Genomic DNA, 16,211 nt, shown 5'->3' with positions numbered 1-16,211 from the left:
TACGGTTCACTTGTTATGGAGGGACTGTTAGAGGCTACATTATTGTTATTGTACTATACTCCATCTACAACATCAAATGTATGGCTGCCAAAATGGAATTGTATTGACTTGAGTGGGAGTCAAGAAGATGGAGCAAGACTCTGAGGAGTGCAGTCAACATGGAACATAAATGCACAGGCATGCAACTCCAGGAGGTAACTAAAAAAGATACAGCGAAAATAAATGCACAGGTGTGCAACTCCAGTAGGTACATTAAAAGAATGAGTGGTGGGGATGGATTTGGTTGAGCTTTTTATTTTAAGATTAGCAGTTTTGCACCAGAAAGTCATTTTTTTTTTTTTTTTTTACAAAAGTTTTTTATTACAAGCCGTAGGTAAAGATAATACATTGGTACATAAATTTCTTCATAATTAGACACATTTAAATCCCAGAGATAACCCTAGACAATAGAATACCACAGTAAAAATAAAACATATTTTAAAATTATCCAATCAGTAGACAATAGACAACTGGTGATAAAGGGGCAACATCACAAATAATATTGCTATTATTATACCGAACAAAGAGTGCAAATTCAAAGAGTAGAACGACCGACGCTTGAAGGTGTTGTTATGTGCAACATGTAGCCTTAATAAAGTGCAAATGCATTAAAGTGCCAATATACAATTATAGAAAATATTTTGTTCATAAAATGCTAATGCAAAAAAAAAAAAAAAAAAAAGAATTTTTCTCTTTCCTATTCCTTTCTTCTTCCGCCTGTATAAAGTAACTAGTGCCATAAAGTACTGGTATATAGGAACAAAACTGTTAACTTAATAAAGGTACTTAGCAATTAGATATAGCATAGCATACAAATACTTAAATTTCCTCTTCTATAAATGTAATGCCATCTTTTAATTAACTAGAATATAACAATCACCTTCCTTTTAATAGTTCAAGCTGGTCAAGATATTTCCAATTCCTTTCGAATCTTGCAGTTGCACCCACTCTACCTGCATATGCTCTCTCAAAATTATAAGTTCTCTTCATTTTATTAACCCACTTAACATGACAAGGACACACCGTGGATTTCCAATTTTGCAGAATCAGAGACCTTGCTACGACAGAGGAAATAAAAATAAACACTTCTTCAGATTCATTGAACTTAGTCCTGTCTTTACTAATGCCAAAAAGGGCAACTTCCGCTTCTGGAGGAAGAGTTTTCCCTATTGCCAACTCCAGATCTATGAAAATCTCTCTCCAGAAGGGTTCTAACTTTGGGCAAGTGAAGAAAATGTGATGCCAGCCACCCTGTCCCCTAGTTTTGCATCTAAAACATGTATTTTCGTATTCGGGGAACATTTTTTGAAGAGCTTCCGGGGTATAATATGCCAGCCAACGACAAAAAAAGGACATCCTTTTATAATTGGCTGCTCGGAGCGCCCTATTTCCTAAGTAGCTTATTGTCTCCCAGTCTTTGTCGGACACCACACACTGTGTTATGAGACTTATTTTCTCCAGATGGTTGCCTATTATATTGGTTGAACCCGGAAGAGGTAACTTTTTATACTAAAATCCAATACCCTTATGTTTTTCTCCATATAACGCGGTTAACAAAGCATTAGGTGTTCTATCAAGATTTCCTATAACTTTTTTTATAAAATAACTCAATTGTAAATATTGAAAAAACATGAGCCGATTCGGATGCCTTCTATCTCTGACCATTTGCCAACTAATTAACGTATTTTGCGTGAGAAGATGCCTTATTTCACAAAAACCGGCCAATTCCCATTCTGACAAATGGTTTGAAGAGATCTTAAGACCCATTTTAGTACATTCCGAAAGTTTCAAATGGATGAATCCATCTGGGCCATGTTTTTCAAATAAAACCCGTAGTCTTGATGAATACCCCACCAGTGTCTTATATCGTGTTCTCTTTGGAAGTTTTGCCGTTTTTAGAAAAATAGAAATTTGAGAACCAGATTCCTCAAGCATTCTATTAAAAAAAAAAATTGTCTCTTGTCTGACTAGACTTTAATAATCCTGCCATTATATCAAAAAAAGCTTCCTCGTAGTATGTATAAAAATGGGGAAGAGCAAGTCCACCTTGGTTAACAGGAAGTTGAATTACCGCAAGTTTGACTCTATTGGCCTTTTTATTCCAAATAAATCGTCTTATCATGGAATCTAGTTCATTAAAAAAGGCCAAATTCACTTTAATTGGGATATTACTAAACAAAAATAAAAGCAGAGGTAGTATGTTCATCTTAATCAATGCCACTCTGCCAATCAATGATAGGGGCAGTATATCCCAATGTTCTAAAAGGCTCTTGATTTTATTCCTAGTTCTTGCGTAATTTAATTGAAAAAGTTCTTGATAGTCTCTGGTCACGTAAATCCCTAGATATCTTATTGGGTCCCTTTTTGCAGCTTGAAACTGTAAATCTGACGGAAGGAAATCTAAATCGGTATTCAAAATAAGAACCTCAGTTTTCTTTTCATTAATTTTGTAACCCCCTACCTTCTCATATTTCTGTAGCTCTTTCATAAGATGTTCTATATTTTCTTTATCGGGAGCCATATAAAGGATAATGTCATCTGCGAATAATTTTAACTTCGACATTCCGGCAATTGGGGCAGATATTGCGTTATTATTTCTTATTTTTATTACCAGGGGTTCAATAAAAAAGGTGAAAAGTAGGGGAGATAAAGGGCAACCTTGCCTTGTGCCTCGTTTTATTCTAATCTTCCCTGCTTGCTTGGCGTTTATTATCACCTGGGCAGATGCCCCCTCATAAATGTTTTGTAGCATATTAATAATAGGGGCGGGGAATCCAAAATAGCCCAAGGAAAAAAATAACGTTGACCAATTATATTTATTGCAGGCGCTAGATTATTTTAATCTTAATTCTACTTCTGCATGCATTCTGATGATTGATGCAGAAAGTCATTTTTAATAAGAAAATAAATAACACAAATAAAAGAAGGGAAAAAGTCACAATTTAACAGCCTATTGGTCAGGGAAGAGGTGCTCGTCCTCAAACTCTGTGGGTCCGGACAGCAGTAGGTCATGTAACCCAGCAGTGATGAATTCTTCGGGCTCGCTTTCTTCATCCTGCTCTGATTCACGTACAGTGTAGTCTGGTGGTATGAAGTGTTGATTCATTTTTATCATTGTCAGCCTCTCGACGCTTTTGGGGGAGAGACTGGTCCTTTTCGATGTCACAATGGTACCAGCAGCACTGAAAACCCGCTCAGAGGCGACACTGGCTACAGGACAAGCCAAATACTTTATCGCCAGCCTGCTCAGCACTGGCCATTGTCTCCTTCTTTCATACCAATAGACCAATGGGCTTTGCTCCATGAACACCTCTGTTGTATCATCCAGATAGGCCTGAACCATCCGCTCAGTGTTCATTGGTGCTCGGCTTTGCTGCTCCTCTTTCCCCTTTGCAACAGCAACGGACTTACCCATCCCCTTCTGTAGAAAAAAAGCAGTTATGCTTTTGGTTGTGTCTGCTGAATCAGATCGTGTAGGTGCTGCTTTTGGTACTGTTGGTGCCTGCTGGGAAGCGGACGCACCGCTCTCATGCTCTGATGAACTTGCCTGAGTTGCCTCAGGAGGATGGCCTGGAGTACTTTGACTGTCCTGGGCTGGCACTGGCAGGCCTTTAAGTAACAGCCGTTCAGTTTCGAAATCATTAGCTTCCACAGCTATGGAACTTTTGTAATTGGCAACATCCCCATCTGAAAAAGGAATGACTGGGCTACTGCTGACAAACAATTTGTACCGTGGATCCAAGATTGTTGCAGTTATGTAATTTGGATCTGACACAATCATTTTAAGCATTGCATTTACAGATAAGCGGTTGCGTAAGGCCTTGGCCAAGGTACATGCATCAACTTTTTCTTCGTCACCTTTGTATGTTTCACAGACCTCCTTCAGCTGTTGCTCGAGCATGTACAACAATGGGATGGCTTGGCCCATAGTACAGTCCTCCCTGCTAACTGCACGTGTGAACACCTCAAAAGGTTGTAGCATCTCTGTCAAGCATTTAATGATGTCCCACTGCCACATCTCAACGGTCAGGCTTTTAAGATTAACAGTAGGATCCACTAATCTTCTTGACATTACATAAGCATTCAGTGGTATGTACTGCTCAAAGAGACGCTCAAGCATGAAATAAGTCGAGTTCCAACGTGTTGGGACCTCCTGGATCAGAGCTTTGACTGGCAAATTATGCTCCAGCTGAATGACGCGTAGCAGCTTCCGCGCTTTGAAAGAATGGTTAAAATGCGTGCATATTCTTCTGCAGATGGTCAGTATGGTGCTGACTTGGAGTTCATTTTTCAGAAAGTCTTGCACGACCAAGTTAATGCAGTGTGCCAAACAGGGTACCCTGAAATACTGTCCATCTTTCATTGCCCTCACTACATTACTGCCATTGTCGGTGGCAACAAAACCAATCTTAAGGCCTCTTGGTTTCAGCCATTCAAAGACCTTGCTGGTAAAGTCAGACTAAATGTTGTCAGCAGTATGATTTTTCTCCATACCAAACATGGCTACAGTTGCATGTTTGCGAGTGTCATTGAAAATCCCAGCAACGTCAAGAAGGCCTGAAGTTAACTTGTCTTTCACACCTGCAAAAGAGATCCAGTGTGCGGTGATGCACATGTAATCTGCTGTGGCTTCGCGACTGCTCCACATGTCGGTTGTCAGGTGGATACAATGGACAACACTCTGTTGTAAGGCTTTCCCAATCAATCCCAGCACGTCGTGGTGTAGTGCTGGAATAGCAACTCTTGCAAAATAGTAGCGACTGGGAACATCCCATTTTGGGGCGAGTGTTGCCACTAATTGCCGAAATCCCACTGCCTCAACAAATGAAAATGAAAATGGGAGAAGGTCGAGTGCCATCATTTTTGCAAGTTTCGCATTGTACAAACGTGCTGTTGGGTGGTTCCGCTCGTACTTTCCCTCCTGCCTAAACATGCCAGTAATGGTAAGCTGCTTGGTAATTCTTTCTGTTCTGCTAGACGGACCACCTTTCAACGCAGACTTTTCACTCCTTGTCCTTGGTGTCTCCGGCTGACTCTGGTGCCACTGAGAAGTTGCTGATGCTGAGTATTTGGACTGCACCACTCCAGTGCTGGCGACAGGGCTCATTTGTGTAGCACTCCCAGATAGAAGGTCATCGTCTCCCTCTTCTTCCATGAGTGGACCTTGTAGTACTGTATCCTCCCCACCAACACCAGTGCTTACATCTTTTAAGCTTGCAAGGTGGTTCTCCCATTGAATTGTGTGTGTTTTTTTCATATGGGTCGTTGGGCCTCCAGTACCATAGTTTGTACCAATCTTACCACGACTAACATTGGTATGACAAATGGAGCATATAGCAATGTTCTCCTGATGTGGGTGAACCGTAAAGAAATCCCAGACTGGGGAGCTAAACTTTTGTCTCCTGCCATAGGAAGAGGAGGACCCACTTCCAATGCCGGATGAACTGGAGACTTTTTGTTGGATTTCCCTATGTGACAGTTCAGTACTAGTACTGCCACTACCTACTTCTGTTGAGGTGGCGCTTGCGCTGGATGTCGCACGCTGCCGGGCCTTCGCTGATGCAAAAATGGGAGCTGGTGTTACTTTGGGTGCTGAGTGTATAGGAGTTACACGTGCTACCTGCTCATCACGAATCGCAGCCCTTCTGGATAGGGTGAAAATGCTGGTCTCTACATCCTCTGCACCAGGAATAACGCTTGTGATGATGACATTGTCAGTGTCAGACCCGTCTTTATCACCATCAGTATCCTGCTCACCTACATCGAACTCCGGAAGTTCAAGCCTTGACGGATCCTTCCTTTTTCCAAGCCTGGTCTTAGGATGTCTCTCCTTTGAATGCTCAGTTACTCGTGGTGGACGCCATTCGTTATCAAGGTCATCTGAAGGGATGCTATGCGAAGAACTCGATGCACTGCCACTAACCCTGCTTTCCTTTCGTAAATTTAAAGACAGTAGATCACCTCCAGAAGTGGCTTCCTCTTCTTCTTGGTCGGAATGAGGCTCTACTTCCTGAACTGCCCCGACATCGGGAGGAACAACTTCTGCTATTGCGTGCGGAGACAGCGGTTGTTGTTCTTGAGGAAGTACTATAGCGTGCTGTGGTTCTTCAACAACTACTATTGTGGGATTTGGTTGTTGTTGTTGAACAACTATTGCGGGCGGTGGTTGTGGTTTTTCAACAACTATTGCGGGAAGTGGTTGTGGTTGTTGAACATCTACTGCTGGCGGCGGTTGTTGAGCACTTTCATCTTGCGTGGATTGTGTGCTACTTTGAGACAGCGATAAGTTAAGTTCAGGCTCAGTATCACTGCTTTGTAACACTAGGCTGGCTACCTCTTCGACCCTCATGTGCTTGGCCCTGGGTTGGTGGCTTGCCCCCGCTAATGCAGATGTGCTGGCCCCAGCTTGCACCACGGACACCGCTGCTGCAGGCGTACGTTTTGGGGGCCCAAAAAAGGTTTGGGGGTCCATACCAGCCTTAAGTGACACTTCCTTCTTCTGTACCTTCTTCTCAGCAACTTTCTTGGTGGTGGAGGACCTGGTACCTGCTCTCTTAGGGCCCATCTTATTCTGATGTCAGCACACAGCAGCACTCAGTAGCACAAATTGCAGAGATGTGTGGTCAGATGAGTCACACACCACACGTGGCGTACAATTGAAGGACGTCCGTCTGGCAGTTGAACGGGCGATGGATGAAAACAACCCGCACCTCCTCAGTCTTTTTCTGTGCACCTACAAGCAAAGAAGACAGAACACGTCAGTGAAACAAGCAGCAAGCCAGCACATGAACAATTGAAAGACACACAGGCCAATGTATAAAACACAAAAAAGAAGACTAATACTACCAGCACCACAGCTCCCAGCCACATGAAGTCCAGAAAGAACCAATAATAAAGTCAAGCAGGCCTATCATATACCAATATGGACAGAAAAAGGAGGATGCCTGCTACACATGAGTCATGACAGGTTAATGCAAGGAAAATCAAAATACCCCATGGCTAAGAGTTTGTAAAACTTCACTGCAAAAACACATACAAGCCATAAAATTATTACACACACAAAAAAGTTACCTACCCCCCTGCCCAGACAACAAACTTGGAAATGCAATGGCATACACACATGCCGTAATGATGGTAATTAAATAGACCAAATAGAAACAGCTACATAAAGCAGCCCCGCTAACTAGTAACTACCACCTCTGGGACTCTGGCCTACTATCAGATCAGACCAAAAGCAGGGAGGCCAATGATAAATGCACAAAGGAAGTACCTACAAAATGGCCACCACCACATGGCCTGTCCAGGAAGACAAAACTACAACCAAATAACACATAAATGAGGACTTTTTTGTAGCACAGGGGACACATTAAACATTTTCGAGGAACTTTTATGCAACTCAGGACATATTGTTCGCGAGAATGCAAAATCGGCGTGTTCGGCAACGCGAATCGAGTGAAAAGTCGTTATCGCGTTCCCGAGCCAGTACATTGAGCGCGCGAACAAGACAAAAAAGGTAAGGTCGCGTTCTCACACGGTGCGACGTTACCAAAAGTACGCGAGCAGTATTCCTAGGGTTACCTACTGGCAGGGAGTGCCATATTAGCTACACACAAGCAACCAAAAGCTGAAAGTACCACCATTACAAAAAATGTGAAGCAATCCAAAGCCATACACGGTGTAATTAAAGTTACACCACAAAAACAGTTGATTAACTTGAATGCACCTATGGCTGTGAGTAGTAGTACCTACTAAAGCCTTGGATGGCTATGGCAAAAGAAGAGAACCAGGGAAGGACACAGAAAATGGCCGCCTCCATAGGGCCAGGAGGACAGGGACACCCAAAAACAACATGGGGAAAGGATGCACCCAAAATGGCCTCCACCACATGGCATGGCCACCAACAACATGGCAAAATCAGTCACAAAGGAAGCATACACAAAATGGCCGCCACCACATGGCCTGCCCACCAACAACAACATAGCAGAATCATCACAAAGGAAGTAAGTACACACAAAATGGCCCTCACCACTACATGAAAAAGAGAAGACAGACAATAAATGCCTATGCCAAAGGGACAATGCTTAGCTTCACAAAATGGACACACCACCCCCCAAATTGGTCACCCCAACCATAAACAAGAAATCATTACATAGAGGACAGAAAGGAACTGGGAGTGGCCCATGCTCCAGGAAGACAAAACTACAACCAAATAACACATAAATGAGGACTTTTTTGTAGCACAGGGGACACATTAAACATTTTCGAGGAACTTTTATGCAACTCGGGACATATTGTTCGCGAGAATGCAAAATCGGCGTGTTCGGCAACGCGAATCGAGTGAAAAGTCGTTATCGCGTTCCCGAGCCAGTACATTGAGCGCGCGAACAAGACAAAAAAGGTAAGGTCGCGTTCTCACACGGTGCAAAGTTACCAAAAGTACGCGAGCAGTATTCCTAGGGTTACCTACTGGCAGGGAGTGCCATATTAGCTACACACAAGCAACCAAAAGCTGAAAGTACCACTATTACAAAAAATGTGAAGCAATCCAAAGCCATACACGGTGTAATTAAAGTTACACCACAAAAACAGTTGATTAACTTGAATGCACCTATGGCTGTGAGTAGTAGTACCTACTAAAGCCTTGGATGGTTATGGCAAAAGAAGAGAACCAGGGAAGGACACAGAAAATGGCCGCCTCCATAGGGCCAGGAGGACAGGGACACCCAAAAACAACATGGGGAAAGGATGCACCCAAAATGGCCTCCACCACATGGCATGGCCACCAACAACATGGCAAAATCAGTCACAAAGGAAGCATACACAAAATGGCCGCCACCACATGGCCTGCCCACCAACAACAACATAGCAGAATCATCACAAAGGAAGTAAGTACACACAAAATGGCCCTCACCACTACATGAAAAAGAGAAGACAGACAATAAATGCCTATGCCAAAGGGACAATGCTTAGCTTCACAAAATGGACACACCACCCCCCAAATTGGTCACCCCAACCATAAACAAGAAATCATTACATAGAGGACAGAAAGGAACTGGGAGTGGCCCATGCTCCAGGAAGACAAAACTACAACCAAATAACACATAAATGAGGACTTTTTGTAGCACGGGGGACACATTAAACATTTTCGAGGAACTTTTATGCAACTCGGGACATATTGTTCGCGAGAATGCAAAATCGGCGTGTTCGGCAACGCGAATCGAGTGAAAAGTCGTTATCGCGTTCCCGAGCCAGTACATTGAGCGCGCGAACAAGACAAAAAAGGTAAGGTCGCGTTCTCACACGGTGCGACGTTACCAAAACTACCCGAGCTGTATTCCTAGGGTTACCTAATGGCAGAAATTGACAGACACCCGAAACCTGACATACCCCACACATAAACATAAGATTTTCTAAATCAAATCAGTCCATCCATGATTTTCTAATTAGAGGTACACCAGAAAAACAGTTGATTACCTTTCATGACCCTATGACTAGTACCTCTGGCCTACTGGCAGAGTAGGCCACAAGTTTGGAGGCCTATGGCAAGAGCAAAGTGGCTGGGAAACATAAAATGGCCACCAACAACACATGGCCAGGCCAACCACAGAAAGTTATTACAATGAACTCAAACATGCCTACACACTAACTACATGGAGTACTAGGGTCAGCTATTGGCTTAAAAAAATAAAAAACTTTTAAATTACACAAACAGAAATTCCACAGCAGACATTGCTATTGCATAATGATGACCATAATTCAATGCCAGCCATGATGTTTGTTTACAAACTTGAATAAAAATTTAAACACAGAATTATGATTTTACCCATGGGTACCTCTCTATGTAGCCTGGATGAAATTTAAAAAGAAATACAAGTTGGGACCTCATAAAAGTATAGGCACCCATCAATAATTTAAATCAAGGAATGAATACTGTAGTTAAAAAATTTAAAATCAAACAAACACAAGTCTACAACATCATACTCACTCATACATTACTGAACTTACTTGAAAAAGAGAATTCAAAATCCAAAAGTCCTCAGTAAAATCCAAAAAAAGCAGTAATGCAGCCAACACACACAGAAAGTGATCCTGCCAGCTCAAAATCCAAATGAAAGTGACCACCTCATGGAAAAAGCACTGGGAGGAGCCTGGTGGACAGGAACAGGAAGTTGTAAACTCCAGAGCCCTTCCTCCTTAATATTCAAAAATAGAGTAGAAACAGAAAGAGGATTCCTTCCCCCCAAAAAATACATCCAAAGGTACAACTTTGAGGGGTTTTTCACTTGTTTGCTAACCAAAATGGTAATTTATTATTATGGTTTAACTTTTAACATGCTCGCGAATTATTCTGTGCAAGATTGCAGGTTCTGCGTGTTCGGCAACTCGATCTTACCAACAAACATACTCGCGCGTCCTTATGGCTTTATCGCGCTTCCAATGACGTTATCGCGTTCGCACAGTCGCACGGGAGGGTTTACAAACATGGCGGCAGACGCGACCGGGAAAAAGCGAACGCAGAACCAAGGTAAGCCATTGCCGCGCACGCGATAATGTTATTTAGCGCGCGACAACTACGCTCCGCACCGGATAGCGGAGTTATCGGCAGCTACGCGAACTCCGCGGAACGCGGAGTTGCCAAAACTCCGCAAACTCCGCAAATGGAGCGTAGTTCTTCGCCCAGGGTTAATCTCTACAGGTATCCTGCGCTTGTTAGCAATGTTGTGAAGTATTGCACACACAGTCACGATGCGGCAGCAGACCTCAGGCTCGTATTTGAGGGCCCCACCAGTCTTGTGCAGTATGCGGAAGCGGCTCTTTAAAAGGCCAAATGTCCTCTCAATGTAATTTCTAGTGCAGATGTGTGCAGCATTGTAACGCCGTTGCTGTGGTGTGGCAGGGTTGAGGTATGGGGTGTGGAGGTACTCACGGAGACCGTAGGCGCTGTCACCTGAATGAAAGGAGCAGAGGGTGAGTGCCTGTTCTGCGCAGCAACATGGTGACAATGTACCATTTAGTGACATGTGTACTTACCTAGAAGGTGTCCTTCGCCAAAGTCTCCCCTGGACAGTCGTGTGTGCATGCCGCTGTGCCGGAATATGAATGAGTCATGTGTGCTCCCCGGGTATTGTGCCACTATGTCCGAGATGATTGTCTTAGCGTTTCACACCATCTTGATATTCAGGGAGTGGTAGGACTTGCGGTTCCGGTACATGTATTCTGTTTGTGCAGGTGGGCAGATGTGGATGTGGGTACAGTCTATGCATCCAATTACTTGGGGGAATTGTGCAATGTTGTAGAAATCCAGATTGGTTTGAATCAAGTCCTTTTGGGTGGTTGGGAATGTGATGTAATGGTTTAGCCGTGTCAGTATTGCCTCCAGGAAACTCCTTAGGCAGCGGGACATGGTGCTCTGGGAGATCCCCCCTGCAACAGTGACTATCCCCTGGAAGCTTCTGAAGGCCAGTAGGTGCAGGCTGCACAAGACCTGGACATGGGTGGGCACGGCATTTGTCCTCCTTGTTGGGGGCTGCATCAGGGGTTCTAGGTCCCGGATCAGCTTAGTGATCATTGCCCCATTCAGGCGGTACTTGGAGTAGATTTGCTCTGCAGTTTGGCCCAGTAGGGTGATCCGCTGGCGAAATATTCGCTCCTGTATCCTGCATCTGTTCCGGGCTGCTCGCTGAAGCCTTCGCCGCCTGACCACCATGTAGAGTCCTGGCATTGTGAGTGTCCTCATGCTCCAGCTGCAAATCCTTAAGTGTGTTTGGTCAGGCCTGCACCTGTGGGTAGTTTGTAAGTTTTTTTTTGTTTTTTTTCCTTCATGGTTACCACCTGGTTTGGGTTCTCCTTAAATTGCGCATCGCTAATAGCGATTTTCGTCTTTTTCGCATTTTGCAAGTTTTTTGAATAGTGATTGCGATTATTTTGCGATTTCGCAAATTAATTCACAGAATCCATGTTTTCTCGCAATTTCAGAATCACTAAAGGGCTTCTTTCTGGAATCTGCGAATTACTTTGTGAACTCGCAATTATTCTTTAGCGAAATCGCAATTTTGTACTTTTCACTACGATGAATTCCTTTTCTTCGAATTGCGATCGCAAATGCTGATTCGCAGCTATTGCGATCGCAATTTTGCTTCATGAATCTGGCTGTTAGTCTTTCGGTCGAAGTTTACCATTGTGAATCGGGCCAGGATTTCTGCTACCAATGTGGAATTTTGTGAATGGACCTATGTAATAGTAGATTGGTTATAAAATGCCTATTTCTAGTGGATCACAATTTGACCTACGTCAAGAATATTAAGGAGGTAGGTCCTAAATTGTAACCCACTAGGAATTGCAGCAATCAGAAGAATGGTGTAGACAATGCTTGGGCAAATAAGGTTCATCTACCCACACTAACCAACAGTTCTCTTCATTACATAGAAATGTGGCGCACTTCTATGACTAGGCTGCCCAAGGCCCAAAACACATAAAATAGATACAAATATGGAGAGACATCAGAAAAAGTAATCACATTTATCAACGATATAATGATTCAGTTCATTGACTCTGGAAATATGCCAAATATTTGCAGTTCATAGTAAGATGAGTTTTTTTATTATTCTTCTGATGCTTCTCATTAGAAGACAGCAGATGGTTTTTGACCTACGGAATATATTCTCTGTAGCCCGTAACAATGAGCATGGCTGAAGTACATAATGACTTGAAGCACACTCCGCATGAATTTTGTTTCACTTGTATTGGTCAGATGGGGATGGTATCTGAAAAGAATCACTATCATGAGATATGATTAATTCCTCCTTGATATCATATTGGGCGACCTAATTGGGAGCAATGGACAAAGCGGGGTCACCCTAGCCCAGAGGTCTTCAAACTTTTGGATGCCGAGACCCCCCTGTCAAAATTTTCAAGCGTAAGGACCCCCTCCTGACAAACATTTCTAAACCTCTAGGTTATGAGGAAGGGAAGGACCAAATTATGCGACAGGCTTGACTAAATTGTGTGAGTAGAAAATGTAAATCATGTTTTGTGATGCTGCGTATTTTGGGGTAGTATTGCTTTATTATTTAGAATTTTTTTAAACACAGTAATACTGAGGAAAGATTTCACCCCATCAGTACCAGTTTATAACCAAAATACAGCAATTAACATCAGAAAGATGTCTAGTCAACCTCTGTGAAGGGCCTCCCAATCCGCAGGAATACGCGCTGCCACATTAGAAGCTCACCTGGCCATGGCCGGGAGCAGCAAGGGTGCATTCAAACTGTGGTGGTCTTATGCAGAGTTAAGCAGTAAAGCATGCCCCTTTCCTCTCGCCCCTTCCTTCCATCCCTCTCTTCTCTCCCAACCCCGGATCCCTCTCTCACATTGCAGGCAGATGGTTATTAGCCCTAGGACACCTTTTGGTAACAGTAGCGCACTACAAATGTAAATAATAGGCAGAAGCAGGGGATCCACTAGACCCGAACTTCGGGGATGGGGGGTTAACACTCCCAGCCAGGGCTTTTCCAAGCACTGGTCACCCACGGTGCAACAGTCTTTCCACTTTCTCTATGAATTCCCTCACTACCACTCACCAACAATACACCTCATCTCTCTATAGCACCTGTCGGACAAACATTTCATTTTTTTATAGCGCTACTCATAGTTTACTCACACTCAGTTCTGTGATGTGCATGGTACATCCTCTTTGTACCAGGCACTTTAACCTTCTGCACTGTATGGGTGACAAGAGTGCTCATGTGACTGCACGGTGAGCAATGCAACTGTGTGAGAGTAGGGTAAAAGGAGTGACTGCAGGGTGAGTGAGGTGACCATATGAATTTGGGTCCGGCTGTAAGTGCAGAGTGGGACGAATTAGTGCATGGTTAGTGATGGCCTTGTTTGAGTGAGCTACAGATTGAGCAGTGAGGGGGGGACAGGTGAGTGAAGTGTCACATGAGTGCAGGGTGAGAAGTGTGCTCGTGTGACTGCAGGGTGAGGTACAGAGTGAACAATGCAAGCGAATTTTTAGTGCAGAGTGATCACTGTGAGAGCAGGGTGCCAGCATGCATGGCTGGGGAGCCTGCCTTCTCAACCAGAATACCGGTGGAACGTGGTCGCTGGAAGAGTCTTCTCAACACATAAATTATTTAGAACTCACAGCTGGTCTTTACGCTTTGATGAGTTTCAAACACTCACTGCAGGGAAGATCGGTCATTTTGAAGATGGACAACATGTCCACAGTGGCCTATACAAACCGCCTAGGTGGCACCAAGTCTGCGGACCTTTCGAACCTGGCAAAAAAACTTTGGATGTTCTGCCTAGAACACAAAATTGCTCTGAAAGCAGAATACCTTCCAGGGAAAGCGAACATCTCTGCAGACTGGAACTCGAGATTCCTCAAAGATCACAGCGATTGGAAACTCAACATTTCCATCTTCAACCGTCTGAATATGGTTTGGGGACCCCTTGAAATAGATCTTTTCGCAAGCAGACTAACCTTTCAACTGGAAAAATGCTTCAGTTGGATGCCCGATCCCGGAGCTCTAGCCATGAACGCCTTTCTCCAACCATGGAAGAATCTGAGGGCTTATGCCTTTCCCTCCTTTGCCATGATCCAGAGAGTCTTACAGAAAGTGAGAATCGATCAATGCTCCCTTGTTCTAGTGACTCCCTTCTGGCCCTCTCAGGCTTGGTTCCCAACAGCTCTGGAACTGGCTTACGACACTCCCTTCCTAATCCCTTGCCTAGATCATCTCCTAACAAGCAAAGATGGTGAAATTCATCCTCTAATACAAACAGTGAGTTGGAACCTTCTTGCTTGGAGAGTGTCAGGAGATCAAACGAGGTCTCAGGACGTTCGCCTACAGCTTCAACTCTCCTCTCAGAATCATGGTCACCAGGCACCCACTACAGATATAACAACATCTGGAGAACTTGGGTTCGTTGGTGCATGGAAAGGAACCTGGATCCCCTTGAGGCACCTATTGTTGACATAATTAATTTTCTATGTGAACAATTTGATAGAGGTCTTAGCTATAGAACCATCAATTGCTATAGATCTGCTATTTCCGCTGGTCATATTCTTGTGAATGGTAAAACGGTAGGTAAAAATGTTATCATTTGTAGAGTTATGAAGAGCATCCGTCTAAGAAGACCCCCAAAACCTAAGTATGATTCTCTTTGGGATGTTAATTTGATTTTAGACCTTTCTTCTTCTTGGCCTGATAACACTTCCCTTAACAGGAAGCTTCTTTCTTTCAAACTTGCCACTCTTCTTTGTCTTATTTCTTGTAGAAGTGTCTCTGATGTTAAAGCTTTAGACATCTCCTTTAGGTCCTATAACATGTTTGATGTGAGGTTCGAAATTTATAGAAGAACTAAATCTATGTCTGATTCTTTTTTCTATCCCCGCTTTGACTCCTGTCCTAAACTTTGTGTTGTTGATTGTTTGAAGGAGTATGACCAGAGAATGTCTCTTCTTCGTCCACCTGATGTCAATCAATTACTTATTTCCTTTGTTAGACCTCACAAAGCTATTTCCTCTACTTCCATTGCTAGGTGGGTTAAAACAGCTATGAGCTTAGCAGGTGTTGATTTACATAAGTTTCAGGCTAGCAAATCCCTCTGGTCTGGTGGTGAGCTTGAGGATATTCTTAAAGCTGCTGATTGGTCAAACGCTAGTACTTTTGCTCGACATTATTGTAAACCTATAGAATATATGTCTGATGTTGTTTTACAAAGCTACCAACATGCATAATGTAGCCTCCGTTCTTGTAATGAAATTGCGATTCTCCTATTACCATGACTAGAGAATCGGGATTTCATTAAAGACACGGAGGCTCACATTATCCCACCCATCCCTCCCTGGGATGTGAAGTGTATTTGTTTTCAACTGTACTCTTTACAATTGTCTTTCTATATCAAATACCGCTTATATATTATTACATTTTCATTGTTGAAATGTTTCATTGTTAAAAAAAAATCCATTATTGAAATGTTTCTATCCTATCCTTTAATTTTGTTTACCCCAAATTTACACAATTTTTTCTGCTTTTCAGATAATCCTTCTTAAATCCTGGGATGTTTGGATCCTTATTGAACTTCGAATTGTTTGGAATTTCTCATCCTAAGCTCGTCAGATGTTACTCGAAAATTTGGGACTTGTTGCAGTTTTATGAACTTCT

This window comes from Lissotriton vulgaris, chromosome 4_1 (assembly GCF_964263255.1).
Source record: "Lissotriton vulgaris chromosome 4_1, aLisVul1.2, whole genome shotgun sequence".
Lineage (NCBI taxonomy): Eukaryota > Metazoa > Chordata > Amphibia > Caudata > Salamandridae > Lissotriton > Lissotriton vulgaris.
This window is presented reverse-complemented; position numbering follows the sequence as displayed.